Source organism: Temnothorax americanus, unplaced genomic scaffold (assembly GCF_048541705.1).
Source record: "Temnothorax americanus isolate GAGA-0224 unplaced genomic scaffold, ASM4854170v1 Scaffold22, whole genome shotgun sequence".
NCBI lineage: Eukaryota > Metazoa > Arthropoda > Insecta > Hymenoptera > Formicidae > Temnothorax > Temnothorax americanus.
Genome location: NW_027509360.1, coordinates 2,992,634 through 3,011,602, shown reverse-complemented (window position 1 = coordinate 3,011,602; position 18,969 = coordinate 2,992,634). Strand labels below are relative to the sequence as shown.

At 36.6% G+C, this 18,969-nt stretch overlaps 1 long non-coding RNA gene across 1 annotated transcript in view; it reads left to right on the top strand.

Annotated features, from left to right (window-relative positions):
- The window catches only part of LOC143898018 (uncharacterized), a 223,763-nt gene that overhangs the window by 62,573 nt on the left and 142,221 nt on the right, over positions 1-18,969 (top strand). The window contains exon 3 of the long non-coding RNA XR_013257080.1: positions 13,193-13,337. This is a non-coding gene — a long non-coding RNA (uncharacterized LOC143898018). The remainder of the gene's footprint in view (positions 1-13,192; positions 13,338-18,969) is intronic.

Below are 18,969 nucleotides of genomic sequence, written 5' to 3'. Positions count from 1 at the left end.
ATCAATAAGAGACGAAATTCTTTTTGATATTCTTTTTTTAAGAGAAATCCATTTGCACTGCCTAGCACATTGCTAATATACATGTGTTTTATTAAATAAGTTAGTATGCAATTTGACAGACTGATATGTGACATTTGCGTGGCATTTTTACTCGAAATACCTAGTTCTTCACTATCCGGTTACGAGTGAAAGGAGAGTGATGCGCGAACGTATTACGATTTTAAGATCCGACGAAGGGGATACCATTGTTTTCTCATCCGACACAAAGCAAGGAGCCGTACGAGTCGGCACGACGAAATGGACGATATTCAAATATTTACGCGGATTTTCCGTAAACCGAGCTGCGAACGTTTCTTCTTTCTAGACACTTTTTTCTGGAGACAACGTCGGTAGTAACAATAAAATCTGCAACTGGAGAAAAAGTGTTGTAATCGAACTGCTATTTTGATTCGCATATATAGCCATAAGTTATACAAAAACTAAATTATTGTGCTTTTCATTAGACACTTCATAGAAAAGATCTTGTATTTATTATGTCTATAGAATTATTCATTTTCTTTTTAAAATTTAGTTTGTTATCACATGTATATCATTCCTCGTATTTATGACTTATAGTTGTCATTGTCTTTTGAAAAAGATTTTATAATAGATCAAAGTATAAAAAAAGTTTAATTGAATAAAAATGTTATTTGTGTACAATTAAAACTTCTGATTTCTGACAAAATATTTGGGGTTGGTATTCATCTATCTAATTAATTATGAAATTATAAATTATTAACATTGTATTAATATTAATAATAATTTATATTTCTTGCTCTAGTTAGGACTGCAATAAGAGATGCACATTTCTGTATATTAGATTATTAAACATTAGAAATTACATTTTTTCTGTTCAGCAATAACATGAATATAAAAAAAAGAAACGCAAGAATCAGTAGTTTATTCATGTGCTAGCGATCGATTTTTGTTAAATTGTCCCAACTAAGATAACATAACTTAAGTGCTATTACGAAGTATCTATTAAGCAGGCAGGTGAATGAGTCCCTTCAGTATTTCTCGCAAACCTAATTTTTCAAAACGCGTCACTCGCTGTCCTCTCAATAGACGTGTGTCTTTTGTCGCGCGAATTCTACAACTGCGCGGTGGATGGCACGGTCCGTCGTATCAAAAGAATTTCCACTTTGCAATCCCCATGAGGCACAAAGCCCGAATCCGCGTCCCGGGTATTCGCACGGAAGGCGAATACGTCACGCGCAGGGAGTTAAGAAGGAGCTTAAAAACGCGCGGCTCACGCCGGCTTTTCTTCCCCATTTGCACACGAATGTTCCTCCCCCTTTGCGCTACGAGGAATTCCTTTCCGGTCAATGACGTAACCGATCTTCAGGCACTCCAGAGGCCCTTCACCCTTTACTTTATGCAACGTCAATCCCGATTATCCTGCTCTTAAACTTTTTTCGCGTTCCACGGTCGTCTTAATAACAATGAATAATACGGGGCGGGCAGGTTACCAGAAAATAAGGTGGAAAAATGTATATCCCTTTATCTTCTTTGTTTTTTATTTCTTTCTGTTTAGCTTCTCGAAATAAAAGTCTGCATTGAACCTGTTATGCCACTTGTTTCAAATAGTATTCCTTTTTCTTCCTGTTTCTCTTTTTGATTTTTGAACTACTTTCCATTAGGCCCTTTTTCTTTCTCGTGTTTGCGCGTGGTTGATAGATGGCTGCTATTTGTTTTTCGTTACGCGGAATTGCTGGTATTTCTCGAGGATTCAACAAACTGCAGCATTGACCATTGATCGTAAGCAGGACAGGTGGTTTAAGAGGTATATCTTTTCTTTGGGAGAGCAAAAGCGCGGGAGAGAAGAAAAAAAAGAAGAAGAAGAAGAAAGAAATATTGCAACATCTACGTTTATTGTACACATTAATATTATAAAGTATAATTGAAATGATGAGATAGCAAACATAGCTCACTTAAATACGGAATTTTTCACATCTTAATGTTATTACAATATGAAATGCATTATAACAGATCAAATCGGAAAATTATATATACAAGACACTTTCTTATTCCAGCTATACTTCTTATACCATTTATTATAATCTCATCTCTTTATCACTAATTTGTATTTTACGTTAATATTAATGTGAAGTGTATCCGATAATATATAAACGCTAAAAAGTTCTATTTAATAAATCATACAAACAAACATACAAACAAAACATATGCAAATAATAATTATCTTATTTATTATAATATTTTTATTAATATTTGATGTATTTTAATATAAATGTAAATTTTTGTTGCAGTCTACTCAAATTTCATGATAAATCAAAATTATCTTACTTTCTAACGATAAAAATGAAACATAAATAGAATAGATACGATCATTTTCACAATATGGAAAATATTCCAAGATCTAAAAATATATAGAAATATGGATAATCTGCACTTTGATTTGATTTATTAATTTAATTCATCAATTTTATACAGAATCATTTCTTCTTGAGATATGATACACGGTAATATGAAGATCAATACTTTTTCTTGCAAATAAATCTAAAGTAGAGAGTGTTATCATTCTTTTTAATGAATTCTGATGGTGCATTAGAGCTTTGAAATCTGTTTCTTCTCGTCTCTATCTTTTACGGCGATACACACGGGAAGTAGAAATCGGTCAACCCGGGAACTATCTTGCGCAGGCATCGTCCCGGAAATTTGTGCGCGTTCTCGGAAGCATAAGCTCTACGTTCTCCGGTGTGCTCGAAGGACGAAACGTATACAGAAATAACGTTTCGATGGGTATGACGCGGCGATCTTTTTATCTCTCGAATCTCCGACGAATCTCGGGAAGAACGGTGAAGGCGGGGGAAAAAGCGAGGTCGCAGAGAGAGAAAGAAAGAGAGAGAGAGAGAGAGAGAGAGAGAGAGAGAGAGAGAGAGAGAGAGAGAGAGAGAGAGAGATAAGGAAGGAAAAACGAGAATGGCACCGAAGACATCGGCGTCGCCGCGCCGGCGATGGAGATACGATTCATCGTTCTCGGTCCACTGCAAGCGCTCGCAGCTACGAGGACTTCGATTTACCTGGTTCCCGAGAAAGAGAGAGAGAGAGAGAGAGAGAGAGAGAGAGAGAGAGAGAGAGAGAGAGAGAGAGAGAGAGAGGGAGAGAGACTGCCTCCTCCCTCATCGTCTCGAACGGTAGACCGAATGTTGAATTACGCGATACGCGTTTTCTGTCCCCTCGCGCATCTATACGTGTTTGCGGAATGCTACGGGTAGAACGCGCCCGGCTGATGCTTTATCGGCATACCCATGATTTCGTATCAATGACGACGTGAAATGGAGGGGAGAACATTGGAGGCTGGGTGATGAAGAGAAGGGAAAGTAAGAGTCGGAATTTCAAAGCGGACCCGATTGATAGCATCGATAGTCGCGTACCTCGCGACATCGTCTCCTCGGTTGATGCGCCGAGAGCGAATGCATGTTTTTCACGGCGTTCAATAAAAGGGCCACGTCGGATACGTTTTGACTAGCTATTTTTTTTCTCCATTTCACGATGACACCAGGCAGCTCGGGGAACTTTAATTTCACGATGCTGTGTGGGTAATTTCATGAAAATATGAATTTTTAATTTCGCGTTGAAAACACATGTTTCACTAAAATTATGAATTTTTTATTACTAAGTTACATTTATGTAACTATCATGCTAGAGTCAATTCAACTCTATTAACTAAATGGCGTCATAATTTATGGTAACGAGTTGGAAAGCAACATTAGTTCTAGTTTTTGTTACCTGTTTTTATAATAAATAGAGAAAATAATTCACCGACCACACAAATGAGTTTTCCCCATTACGTCTTTCTTCATGATAGATAAAGGTTAATTACAATTTTTTTATTTTACTTGTAATTTTTTATAGTCTGCACAATTAAATTACTTATTTGAACGTTTTCTCCTGAGAGAGACAGTGAAAATAAAAGCTTATATATACTTTTGCTGAATTATTCGAGCTTTTTTCATATTTTTTTATAAAATAGGAAAATCTTACAGAATGTAATACGGTAAATAATAATAATATAATATAATTAAAGTCACGAGAAAGTAACAAATAATTGTTTATTTGGTATACAGATTAACAAAAAATATTGTCGTTGCGAAAATTTGGTGGCATCGATCGATCGGCTTACCAGTCGGATTTCGTAGCTGTCGCAATAGAGTGGACAAGAAAAGTCACAGAAAACGTGGCCTGGAAAACGATTCCGTGGCATTGTGGCACCTACCCTCGGCAATAAAAGATCGTAAAAAGTAAGCGAAACTTTAACGAAACGCTCGTAGAATTTATTACTATTTTTTTAGTTAAAAGTTTTAGGTAGTAAAGTTAGTAGTAAATCATTATACGTATGCGCTTTTATTAACGCATACTTAGGATTTTCGTGTAAACTTTTTATATCGAGTTTAAAGCAATGAAACTTATTCAATATTTATGTTCTGTTTTTGGACATACATTTGTTAACGCGTCTGTACACGGTACACAAGGTTTATCGTTATGAAAAATATTGTTACGTTTTAATATAAATAGCAAAACATTAACCATCGCGATTTTATAAACGCGTCGATCGACATTGTGCTATTTGAGAGAATATTACATCCGCTGTTCGTGTAAATTCCCGGATTCGGATTTTAGTGACAAACATGTTTCACATTTTTATGAGTGAATTATTATTATTATTTTATGGCGTTTTTTTTATTTATTCAATCACCAATAGCTCAAGTGACTCAATCCTGATTTTACATTTTATTTGGACGGAGAAAAACATTTGCATTATTTGACGATCGACCGCGTTGATCATCTTGTCTGAAACGAAAAACATTAGAAAAAAATTTAGCTAAAGGATTTGCTACTATACGGACAACTAACATTTTTTGGTGCGAGAGCTAATTAATTTTGCAATAATAGCAAAACCTTTTGCTGCAATAGCAAAGTTCAGCAAAACTGTTTGCTATTGCAACAAAAGGTTTTGTTATTATTGCAAAATTAGCTCTCGCAGCAAAACCTTTTTTTTTCCGTAAACCTATATGTACATATGTAATTCCAAAGTCGATTGCATATTCATCGTGATTTATTCCACGATATGCCAATTAATAATATGTCGAATAATGACACATCCATGCAATTTTATAAATTTTTGCACTGGATTTCTTAAATAAACTTAATACATTCTCAATTATTGAACATTTTTAAAATAAAATCTAAATTTTAGAACAAAAATAGTTTCCGAAAGAGCATTAAAATGTTTTTAAATTCACATTTATAATTAAAAAAATTATAAGTGCAGTTCAGTTACCTTTTGTAAGCCAAATTTTAGATGAGAGCAAGAGTTCAGAGATAATTTGGAGAAAAACAGTCAAGAGGTATGTCGGTAAAATTGGTTTGTACGTAACACTTTGTAGAGGCCTAGTTTACACCGATCTCGTGATACGCGTATCAAATAGTATATTTGAACTGATCAGCCAATAATCAAACTAATTAATTTACTAGTTATTTACTATATTTAATACGCGTATCAAGTGATCGATGTAAACTAGGCCAGAAGCAAAATATGAATTATCCATTAGTATATTACATATTTCTACTGTTTTCGCTCCAATATTTTTAAGCAGATTGACTTAATTTTCTTGGAAAAAAAAGAAAAAAAAGAAAAGAGGCAATATCGCGAATGCAGAGATGGCGCCGGACAAGCTAAACGCGTGCCGTATTTCATTGTTTAGCCTCCCTTTAACGAGAAGCCTGTGTATCATTGTACTCCATTCGAGTATTAACGCCCTTCGGTGAGGGGGAGAGATGGCGAACTTTCCATGTATACTTGGGGCGCGTAGTTTGGTATCAATAAATTTCCATGCGCGGGAAACGGATTACGTTTTATTACCCTTGTGGTCTGGCAGTAGATTATGGCGTCGAAGTATAACTATTCCGGCAACAACTCCGGGGTCCGGCTTTTGCGCTGCAGAGAGAACGAGCGAGAGTTCGGGGGGATAATCAGCGGCGTGGTCGCAAACAGTCGCGAAATGTTCGGCAATATAAGCCGGCCGGGGAGGCATTATAAGCGTGATGCCGAACTCCTACAAAACGTTGTACTAATGGAAAATCGATTTACGAAGTAGTTTTCTTATGTGGAAATCATTTGGTCATCCGAGCGAAAGGTCTCTTTTCGTTTCGCATTGTATTGTATTGTATGTCACATAAAGGTGGAATGTATTACTTACATCCTATAGAGTGTATCGTTATACTTCTAATACACCCGTAGATATATGTATATTTTTATGTTTTATTATGTAAATAATGAAAGAAATTAATTTAGAAATGTTTAAGATTAGGCTCTGAAATAAAGAGGATAGGTACTATACTTCCATCATATTATAGATAATTAACGTACCTGGACTGGAATGCTGCGGTTACATTATTTCCTTGAAACTTGTTAAGGACTTCGAGAAGCGCTATAAAAAACAGCGAACGTTAGCGAGGGAGAAACTCAAGAGGATATTTGAGATCGATAGGTGTTTCACTTTCCTTGAACATCGAAGTTTCCTCTTTAACTCAGTCCTTTACTTGGCAAGCGATCGGCCGCTTCGCTATTTAAAATCACAGACCGGATCGAATTCTTTCGATCCTCGACTACCTCAAGTGCATTTATTTATGTCGCTGAAATTGCTGCGTGTTTCCTTAACCGCTTAATCCTTTAACTTCTTGCAACGCAGTAGTAACCATGCGTAATCACTTAATTCTTCAATTTTCTCTTAATCAAAAATCTATATAAATCATATTAGTTTGGCTTAACAAACATTTTTCGGCATTAATTTAATATTTATTTTTATACTCTTATCTCTATGATAAAATGTATGTAGTAATTATTTAAGTAAATATGCATTAATATTGTATACAGTGACAAAATTAATTTTTGAAGACTTAAAAAAATCTATTTTTCTTAAAATATATACTAGTTCAAATTTTCATTGCGAGAATAAAAATTCTCTCTGCTTCTTGTCAAATAAATGGACATTTTTTAAATATATAAAATTAATTTTCTCGAGAACTATTATAATTAAAACAGATTTTCTATGATGTTTTCTTTATTATTTTTTTACGAGTATTTATCCGCTGGCCAGTTGTACAATTTATTGAAAGTACATAATTTATAATGTATATCTACCTATGTTAAATATTGAAACATAAAAAAACGTAGGATGTTTGTAAGGATAAAGTGGAATATTTCTATCTATTTGATTGAACAAATTTCGCATTGTGCGCCGTGCATGGCGGCGAGAAAGGGGAACGCAGGTGGAAGGGAGGAGAGGGATTAACTCGAGAGTCTGGAAAATGCGACTATGCGGGGAGATAAGTGTTGCAACAGGGAATACGAAGTTTCTCTCATGCCGCCCGGTCGCGTTCGCGTCGCCAGGTCACGGTTTTCGCGAGAAAGTTCGCCTCGTAGTGGAACCATACGTGATCTATACGGGTTACCGCCACATTCGCCGTCCGCTTCTCCTCAGCCTTCTCTCGAACCCGGCGCGGGGTGTCCCGTAGCCCCCAGAGTTGGGTACACGCTATAAATTTCGCGGCTGAAAATCTCGCGTGATATATATACATGCGCGAGCGCGCGCACCGTATATATGCCGCGATATATATCGCGTTCTGCGCCCCGGTTCTATGCCGCCGTCTCCACCCACTTCTGGGACGGAGAGTGAGATGGACCAGAGGTAAAGGGGTTGGAAGAGCGACCGGCACGCGCGGAAGAGATATCTTGACTGTGCGGTTAGGCTAACGTGACCGGGGGGAGGGGAGTGTAGCCGGTTGAGTTACACCGGTTACACGTTGCAGTTCTTAGGTGTTCGGATGATTAATGAAGGCTGTTTCGCGTGTGCTCGTTGACTCGTGCACGAGCGAACGCGCGCGCGCACGCGCGCGCGGGCTATTAGTATGTTATCCGATATTATCCGCGTTCTCGTGGCAAAGATAGTTGCGAGCCTCGTCAAGTTTGCTGCCATATCGATTTTCGAAATGGGATTTCGAAGTAGTTGGATTTGTTCTCCCCCTGATTGAATTTAACGAGTCTCTAATATTGATGAACTCCGTTCGGAGTCTATGTGCGGAATCTGTTAAAACTTACAGACAAGAAACAGATTGCTTTATTATGTTAAGAACGTACTTCATTATCGCGCATTTAATCCTTTTGAAACAATAGAATTTTCAAGCTTCGGATTTAATTCCTCCATGTTGTCTGTTAAAACGTTAATATCACAAAAAATTAATATCAAATAGAGTTTTATTATTTTCTATAACTTTTCGTTCACACGTTCTGTTTGTAGCCTTTTTATCTCTCTTTTTCGGATTTTGATCGTGAAATTACTGTGACAACTTGTGAGAAAAACGCGAATAACCGCGATGTAATATAATGGTGCGCGGAAAGAAAGCAGAACGGCTAAATAAACAAGCGAGTGAGAAGATGAGAGGATACGGAAAGAATCGCGAGAAAGATAGAGAAGATTAACGAGAATGATACAGTGCGAACGTAGAGCTACACTTTGCTGTCGCCGGAAGTTGCGGACGCGACGCTTTATATTATCCATGTGTCTCTACGGTGGAACTAGTGTCGCCAGTACCGTTCTCCATCACGAGCAAACTGGATAAATAATTGAACTACATTGCTCGTCAGAGGTTGTATTTTTAATCAATTTATCTATTATAGATTTACTGGTCTTTTTACACAAGAGATCAAAATGGTGTCAACACGGTAATGGCGGTATTGCCGTTGCGAGTTGCGATACAAATTTTTCATTCTATTTTACTTTTTATTTTGTTATCCCTTAATGTACTTCTTTCTTCTTCTCTCTTAATTCTGTTCGTAAAAAGAGGAAATACGAAAAATTGAGTCATTTTTTCGCAAAACAAGCTCTTTGAATAATCTCCGTGCTCCCCAGTCACAAAGACAACGCAGTTACTCGTTCATTCGCTGCCTGTCTTTCACCGGACAACGCCACGCGTATGCGAACACACGCGCGCACGTACACGCACGCTTGTGCTCCGAGTACTATGAATTTTCGATAATCCAAATTGAATTCCCCAACTGGGTGCACGCCAGTGGTTCTCGACGGTTCTCGCTCTCCCATCGGCCGCGGCTTTCTTGCAAAATTGTTTCGCCTCGCTCCCACTCCGCAAAGTTACGAATTCGCCATCCTCTCCACCCCTGATTCGTGGGTAACAGTCGGCGCCCAACCTCACATGGTGCCCTTTCTCTCGTTCGTTTTTACGGATTTTCTCGATCGGCCTAAAACGCGGGAAAATGCGGATCGTGACTCCGCCTCTAAAGATCTCGAAACTGTGAGCCGGGAAATAAAAGAAGAATGGTCGGTAGTGTATTTCAATGCGTTACCGGCTATTTCGACGGAGAATTCCGCTTCGCGTCGAGGTCGATCCAACGGAGTAATAAGAGAGAATTTCATTGTTGATCGGAAAAGACACAGTGGGGATATGATTAAAAACATAAACCGGAACCTTATTATTACATCATTGGTTTTGTTTTATTTTGCGCCTTTGTTTATTTTATTATACTCTTACCATTTTGTCGATTACATTTGTTTATATTTGTTTACGAGAAAATAGTTCTTACATGTAATTTAATTTAATTTATTTACAGTCAACCGTCGCCGATTCATTTAATCATACATTAATTGCGTTATATCGCATTCCGATATGATTATGTGTATAGTTTCATTTTATATTCTATCGATTTCCGGCAAGCAAATATAGAATACTTCAGAGTTTATTTTCCCAACCGCTAGATGCATAAAAATAAACGGCCCTATTAAAATATATTATAATCAAATGTCAGAAAAGTGGCAAATAATAATAAATAGTTTTTTGATTGATTGATTATCTTTCAGAAAGCTAATTTATTGTCAATACATATTTATAAGGTGAAAGAACCTTAATAATTTTAGCAGCATCTTTTATATAGACAATTTTGATGTGTGTTACTGTGATAATTTAACGTTTAATGTCACTCGAAACATTTTGTGATATTTTTCTTTGGCGCTGTATTTACTGCGATGGACGTTGAAATTTATATAACGATATTTATAATAAACTTAACCGATGGTACGGCTAATGAACAACGAGAATAGCGCCAGTATGCTGCACGTGTGTTTTACATGCGTCATTTATTCCTGTTTTGCTCTCCGGAGTACTCTCATCTACGCGCTGTCGAAAGTCGTATTATTGGCGGTCATTTTTCTTGAGAACTTTACATAAATTAAAGCACTTTTCAAACATTAAAAAATCTATAGTTATTGAAAAATACGTAACACTAATAAAATCGATATTACGGTACGTTATATTATATGCACACATGCAAAAATAAATCATTTGATGCTCAAAATGTCTAACAAAAATACAATCCTAATTGATTTACAAATAAAAAACCAATTATATTATGTTCATACATATTACATTATGTTCTTTTTATATAAAATTTACAATTTTAGTTACTTTCATATTATTTGCTACAAAATTCTTTCTAAAATAAATAAAGTTTCTTTTATCAGAGAAAGTAACTTAAACTTTGGCAAACACCGCTCGAATGCACGCGCAAGCATATATCTACACGAGACAGATAACTTGTCAAATTGACGGCGTACGTGTGCGCTTTGGTTCGCGTGATCGCAAGTTTGCGATTCCCTCTCGCAAGCGCGCGACTCTCTAATTAGTTTGACAAATCGATTGGCGAGTGCTGCCGGATGTGCACGCGGCGCGATGCGGTGATCGGCTTTACCCGACTCGACGATCTCGCATTGATCCAGATCGTTAAAACATAATGTAATCGTTAATCTCACCGGGCGTCCACCTACGCGTAAAACTATTTGCGGGGATTATATCGATCGCGCGTATTCGTCGTGTCGCAGAACAACACAAAATGCGCATCGAAAACCGACAGACTGATCGTAACCCACGACACTTATCTGCCAATTTCAAGCAAATTTCGAGTATTACATATGAAATACTAATTTATATTGTGCTTATTATATATTTGAATGTGTGTGTGTGTTTGTGTGTGTAAAAAGCTGAAAGAGAAGCTGCTTAATTTAAGTAAAATGAATTTGTCGTCGTATATCATCTTTTTATCAAACAATGCTCTTTTGATTTTTATCTGCTATTTAGACAGACGCAGGGAAACGATATTTCAATGATTAGTTTATAACCCATGTTTTACACAGTTATCTTATTTTAAAAAATCGCGCTGCATGTACTGATATTATTACATACGCGCAGACACATAGGTTGCTTTAATAAAACACGACATAGAATATAGAACGCAGAGATGGCGAGTAAAATCGTGGCAAATGACCTACAGCTAAAACTGACATATAGTATGTCCCGATGATTTTGCAAATGCAAATATATGCGTATACTTGGAAAATTCAATTATTATGAAACTCCGAAGTGCGCTGTAATGTTAACTTAAAATGATAATAATTGACGAGATGACAATAGTGATAGATTGAAAATTAGATAGATATTCACTTTGTTGATTTCGCAGTTTCACTATTACTGCAAAATCCGATTATCAGCTTATTAACAGTAAAAAGCTCTGTTTTAATAATATCTCGATTCGACCAAAATATGACTTTTATTTCTTATAAACTGGTTAATACATTTCTTATTATCAATCAGATCGATTATTACTTTGATAAGCTTTATTGAATAGATAATGCCGATCCATGAGATCGTGAAAATGTTTATTATCAGTTATATAGCTGTAATTAGCTTCAATAACATTAGTATGACCATTTACCTATAAAAGGATCGAGAATAGTAATTTAATTTGGAGAGAAAATTCAATTTTTGATCTAATTATTTGCATTTTACATTGTCCCTTTGCCTTTTACATATGTATGTGGAAAAAGCTCCGATCGTGTACAAGGCATTATAAAGTGCGATTTTAGAATAGCAATCTCATTTTACGATATACATCGCAGTTATATCCATATTGAATTATACAGGCCACCGAGCTATCGCGATCCAAAAACAGTCGAAAGGTCGTTGTGCAGTAAACTCAATTAGCAACGATAACGCTTACGTGTTTCCATCCGCGAAAATGATTTTCCCGCGAACCGACCGCCACGAGATCGAAAAATATTTGGGAGATTAAAATCATTTAGATTGGATTGTAATTTTGATTTTCTCTCGCACTGAGAGGCGAAAGCAAAGAGACGAAGACGAAACTCACAATCAGTCGCGAAATGAAAAAGAGTAACAATGGAATAGAAACACGATAAATATTTTAATTCGATATACATATACTTCGGCCTAATTTCACGCTATTATTGAAATTATATAACAATAACTTTATATATGATAGCTTACCTCCAAAAAATAACAATTTAAATTAATTGTTAGTAGTTTTAATATATAATATAACCGGCTAGAATGTAACTTTTTATGAAGCAAATAAGTAAAAATATAAAATAAGTTTTTTATTGTCTGCACAGCTTTGGAGAAAAAAAGATTTGGAATATAAAAATAAAATATGTCCGTTTTTTCGACACCGTATAGTTCTATCTAGATACCTCGACATTTTACGATTTGTCGAATGTATTACAATTTGCCAAATGTCTTGTGTATCATCCATGGATTGTATGCGCCATCGTTGTGAAACTGATTCGCTGCATAACACAACAAACGATAAATGTTCAGGGATTATGCACGTCTATTCCTGGTTAAGTTACTTACTAATCGCGCGGTCAAGCGACTGCATCTACGATATCGCGAGAAGCCGAGCGATGTTTCCCCGCGCCATAATGGTTCATTATCAAGGATTAGTTCAATTTGCGCGCATACGAGGTCACGTTGTATATCATATTCAATACGTGCGCGACGTCCAATCACGGCGGTGTTGCGCATGTTTACCGCAAACAATATAACGTGTTCAATATACAAGGTCTGAAGCAGGAAGAGAGAACGAAATCTATTTCTTCGTTGACTATTTTGATTTAATAAATCAAATCGAGGAAATCAATTATTATAGCTTTTAATTGCTTTAAAGTTTACACACAGTTGCATACAACGCTGCTATTGTCCGATATAGTTTTGCAAATCAAAATTTTGTAATATTTCAGACTAAAACGCTCGTTTTTGTTCGCAGGTTCCGCCGATAAGTACCAAGTTTCTACATCGTCTGAATATCTGGGGAGAAGTATGGAAGATGCTCGAGAGTCTTAAGTTTTTATTAGCTGAAAACCTAAATCGCAAATAAATTGTGTGCCGGTGCGGTTCTGGTCCGATCAAAGGTAAGAACATATTTATATATCTGAATATACTTTTTATTTTTACTGAATGAAACGATTGTGTTATAGATATTGTTATATTGATATGTTATAATATGTTTAGTACCCGTTTATTTCTACTTTTCTGCTCGCGATTCTCAAGTTATAGGATTAATATAATTTTTTCTCGTTTTCTAACGGATATCATATTTACATGCAACACTGAAACATGCTTAAATCAAACGTTGTATCGTCTCGATCATACCAATTACTTTTAAACGAATTTTGATCTATTAATGATAGCTGATCTTTCATACGCATATGCGAGACGCGACAATGACATTTATTCAATAGTGATTCCGTCGATCATATTATCGCATTGAAAGCTCATTAATTTGTTATAAGCTACCCTATACCGTTAATGCATTTTATATCATTCTTCTCGTGTTCCGGTCACTCGCGGTCAATTTGAAAGGCCATTGAAATCTTTATGACTCAATCGACTCGATAATGGAGATGACCGATTAATGTGACTATTGTGTTGGCATACGTCCGCCGGTACGCGAGCATGCGTGAACTTTATTCCGAGCTACCGTTATCTTCATGTGGATTGGTAACATTACCAAATAATCAATGAAATCTATGTTAAACATCATGAATACTTTGACATTTATTTTAATTTACACGTACCAATGCGTTTTGTGTAAATGTTAATATGCATAATTAGCTTTAATAAACAAATTAACTAATAATAATAGATCAATCAACGAAAATTGCAGCGCGCGCTCTGCGTCGTAACACGTATTATATTTTATAAAATTAAAATTTTCGTCTGCTTCTCTTTGCTCGCTTTCTTTCTCTCTATTTTTACAGCGAGCCAACATCCGCCTTCGCTCGGCGGACAGAATATGGTCTGCGTATATACAGGATGGTTCACGTAAAATATTACAAGCTGTTTTCTCGGAAATTGTTAAGAATGGCGACAAAATTTTCCTTTTAAAGTTTTGTTACGGCTCTTTATAGAACACCGTCGTCCAACAAATCTTGAAATAACAAAGAAATTTTTGTTACCGTTGTATACCTGATACCTCTTGAGAAAAAGGCTTTTATGACATTTTGCGTGGAATATCCTGTATATGTCGTCGCGTCGCAAATAGGATCGTGACACCGTGGCGTGTTACCATTTGTAACATTACGGCGATACGATACGTTACAAGTCTGGACGCACTTTTATATCGAGCATCAAGACTCGAAAGAGAAGAATCGGCATCAGCATTTGCGTTTTACATACGTATCGCGTGGCTGCCGGAAGTTACCGTAGGAGAAGAATCGAAGTCTCTCGTGTTTCGAATATGTAGGTCGTTCACCTAACCACAGTCCGGAGTTCTCGCCTGTATACCAATCGAGTCGTGATTCCGTCTCTCGCGGCACATATACTACATTGCCAACCCGATGGGTTTTCGAATCTAGGAGAAATATCTCGTTTAATCGCAGCCTTAGCGCTACTGTATAAATGTATTGTAGAATCTTATCTCGTTGCAGTTTATATGCGCCACCCTGTACGTTACAAATCTACGGTAAAGCCTGGTAGCAATAAAAGCAAAAGCTAACAAATAAGAAAGTTAAAAGATGAGAACTAAAATTAAATCGATAATCATAAATACAATAATTATGTGTATGTATTTTTTCTTTTTCTTTTTTTTTTTTTAATCCAAGATATAGCTCATTTTTAATATGTATGATCTGTTGCTTTCTAACGGCTGCAATATTTTTATATGCGAATACTTTTTTCTTATTTTCTTGTTGTTTCTTCTTCCGACCGTCATATTTTTCACAGTATCGCGTAATATATTCGCAAAAGTCTATTTTTCTTTTAATAAAGAGTTGAAACTTTTATTTCAAGTCTTCTAAAACTTTTATATAAACTGCATTTTTTAAATAAATTCTTATACCTACTTGTTCTTTTTTAGTGTTATATATAGGTATACCTACTTCAAAAACATAGTCGAGAAACCTAATGGATAAGAGAAAGTAAGGAGATCAGGAACACTATATGCATGTATTATAGTGCACAAGCGTTACGTACGCAATGAGAAACAACCTAATTTCAGTGTTAATATGTAATCTGGAGTAGCATGCTCACTGTGCGTGTCGTACTGGAGTATTTGCGTGCGTTCTCGATTGAATTTCTTACATGTTCGGAGCGCGTTTGACGCCAGTTAAGCGAATGTTAGATAATTCCGTTTGCCTTGTTCTCTCTTTCTCTTTCCCGACGCGCCAAAAGCATTTATCGATGTGACGTGACGTTTTTGTTTCTGTTTCCCGTTTATTCCCGTACAAATACGATACCGACGTGTCTACGTGGGGAGCACGAACGATATTTCTGACGGATTAGAAGGCAATATTGGTATAACCGGTCGAGACTTTGTCGAGCTTTGCGTTCGAGAGAATCGAGGATGCGATCGTTTCCCATGTATGCGCGCTCACGTTCTCCAATAGTCGGCTTTTCGTGTGAAATTTCTCAAATTGGATCTAACTATTGAATAAGATTGTGCGCCCTCGCGGGTCAGATATTTTATTACTGAACGTGGAAAGAACATACAACAGCACTTACGGAGCTCGCACGGCGAAGACCAATGGTTGTACGGTCGATTGGGTTGTAGAAAATCACCTGTGGAAAACAGTAGATAGATTCTATAACGACTCGCAGGCGCGCCGCTACGCGAAATTGAACCGCGCACTATGCGCGAAATTATAGTTGCAAATTGGGTGTGTGTACCCGGGGCAAACAGGCTCGCTCACGAAATTTCCGAAATTTAATGGAAATTAAACTGCGTTTCTGCATTCAGTTGGCCTGTAAACCTTATACTTTGTCGACCGGTTAGTTATTGTATCGTGGTTATTTCTGCGGCTACCATTCACATTCAGTATTGACAATAATGCTATTTGACAATAATGCTAATGCTGCAAAGAACCGGTCGCCACAAAGGGTTTCTATATAGAGACGCGCGCATCTTAAAACAACAAGGATAAAAAAGATGTTATCCAAGAGTCTCGTCAAGAATTTCACATATAAGAATCTTTATGTTTCATCCGCCGATATCGATCGTGTTATTTTCTAGAAACTCGTTCCGGTTTTCTTGCTTATAAAATAATAAAAGTGAAACGATAAAAACCAATCGACAGCTATAGCTATAGTTAGGTTTGATTGATTCATTATATTTATTATAGTATTTATTGGTAGAAAATGGATCGACACTCACAAATTTCTCATTTGTTTAAATTATTTATATGATAGACTACCAAAAAAAAAATGGATTAATTTGAACAAAATATTTTAATAAAAATATAATTTAGCAATTATTATTTTACTATACTTGAACGATATAAGCGAAAAAATAAAATTTAAAAATAAATTTGTAAATCTTCGTTACATTGGAAAAATAAAACAAAACGTTTCATGTCATACAAAAATTTGTCGAACGATAAAAAAATGTTGTTAATGCTTTTAAGTGTTTAAATACCAATTTAGCTGCTTATTAACAAAAATAGAAAAAACAACTATTGATATTTTATTTTAGAATTTTATCATAAGAATTAATTTTCCATTATTTAGTTTATTTTTAAAATGTATGAATACTTCATTCAACAGTAATTACCAAATAACTTAATCAACTTGATTATTATATTTTATGCGTATCAGAATTGTCTATCAAAACGATTCTCTTTAATAACGATATTGCGTGTCGATATTGCAACTATCTCGTGTAAATTACAATGTTCCGTCGATTTTGTGTCGATCCGCTCCTACCGAAAGACCGTACAAACAGCGTGAATGAAGCTTTAGGAACGACTGACTCGCGCGGCTCGTTCGTCAGTCGTGACCTACGACCCTTCAGGACTCGAACGGGTTCGAAGGGAGGAAAGACAAGAGGGTGAAATGGCGTGCAAACATCAGAATCATGGTTCCTATACGTCTGCATGCGGGAAACGGCCGGTGTGCGTATACATCACATTGCGGAGGGTCCGGGACGCTGCGTAAGTGTGCGCATTGCACCCTCACGCGCGCACACCGAGAGGGGTGTTCACACTCGCGCGCTCCACCGCGCTGCGCCACCCGTCCCGTTATACCTATGGTCAGGTCGAGCCGTTGGTCTTGCTTAATCAGATTACAAGCGAGGTGGCCGAGGATCGATATTTTCGCGTGAGTTTTCCAGGCAATCGGCCGCGAGATAGCGCGGCCTCGGCATATTTTATATGCGTACGCGAACCGACCCCGTTTACCACCCTCTCTGTCCATTCGTCTGTCCGTTCGTCTGCCCCGTGTCCAGCCGTTCTCCCTCGCCTTGTGTTTCTCCCCGTTGTAACACCACGTGCACAAACAAGACCGCCCCTATTTGACCCTATCCCTCTCCCGCTGTCGCCTTTTCGACTTGTATGATCCCTATCAGTACTTGGCGCAATGAAAACCGAAATGTATTCTTGTTATTGTGTTTTACAACGATACTTGAAGGGTTTTTCAAAAGATTATGAGCATTAAATTCGCTAAATATATATTATTTTTAAGAGATCTAAACATATGATTAATATTCCGAATGTAGGTACCAAATAGAGCTTTTTATACGAAAATTTTCTGATTTAAAATTAATTTTTATTTTATATATATAAAAAAAATATATATAAAATATATAAAATATATAAAATACCTACATAAAATTGCAAAACGAATGAAAATAAACGTCACAATATTATTTTTTGGTAGTATTTTTACTTTACTTATCAAAGAACTGGTCGTATCATCGCGCGAAATATACGAAGTACTGAGTCAATAATTTACCTTTTACTGAAAATAAACTGTTCTCGGAATCTTGTCGTTTTGGGCTATGATCCATTTGATCCGTACGTAAATACGTTATGAGAACAAGAGAAACTACAAGGTTATTTTGTCAGTTTTACGAGCTTTATGGCAGCCTGATGGCACTTTGGCACTCTCATTGCTTAAGAATTGTTTAACAAATATTAGATCGTTGGTACGAGCTGGCATGAAAACTGAATAAACAGCTGTAACGGTTGAAAGCATGAAATAGGAAATAGCTTGGATGAGCAATTTGTGTCAATCAAACGGAAAGCATCCAAACAGGCAGCTCAGAGAAATGTGCTGTTCTCTCTGTAATATTTACTTTGTTCGTGGCTTCGTCTCGCTACCTTTTACCACAAGAACTGCCACGAACTTTAAATTCTCGGACGTATGACCTGTGCGCACGAGATATCTATTAATAGCAAATAATCGACCGATGTGATTTGCTTGCGAAAACCCGAATTCGACGACGGAAGCGAGCGATACGTTGCCGTGATACGCGCGTCGTATATAATTGATAATCGATATTATCTAATGTGCCGACACACAGCCCGCTCGCGGGGAATTGCATTCATTTGGTATCTGTTATTTTGTTCTTAATTTATTACTTACCTTACGTATCATTGCAATTACGTGACTTATTTTACAATTGTAATCGAAGATACAATAGAAAGCGTTAAATAGCGAGCAATTGCGTAACATCACTCGTGCACTGCGTTCTGCGTTAAGAATAATGATCCTCTAATTTAAGACTTGATCATATTAAATATCAGAGATCGCGATGCCAAATAATATTTT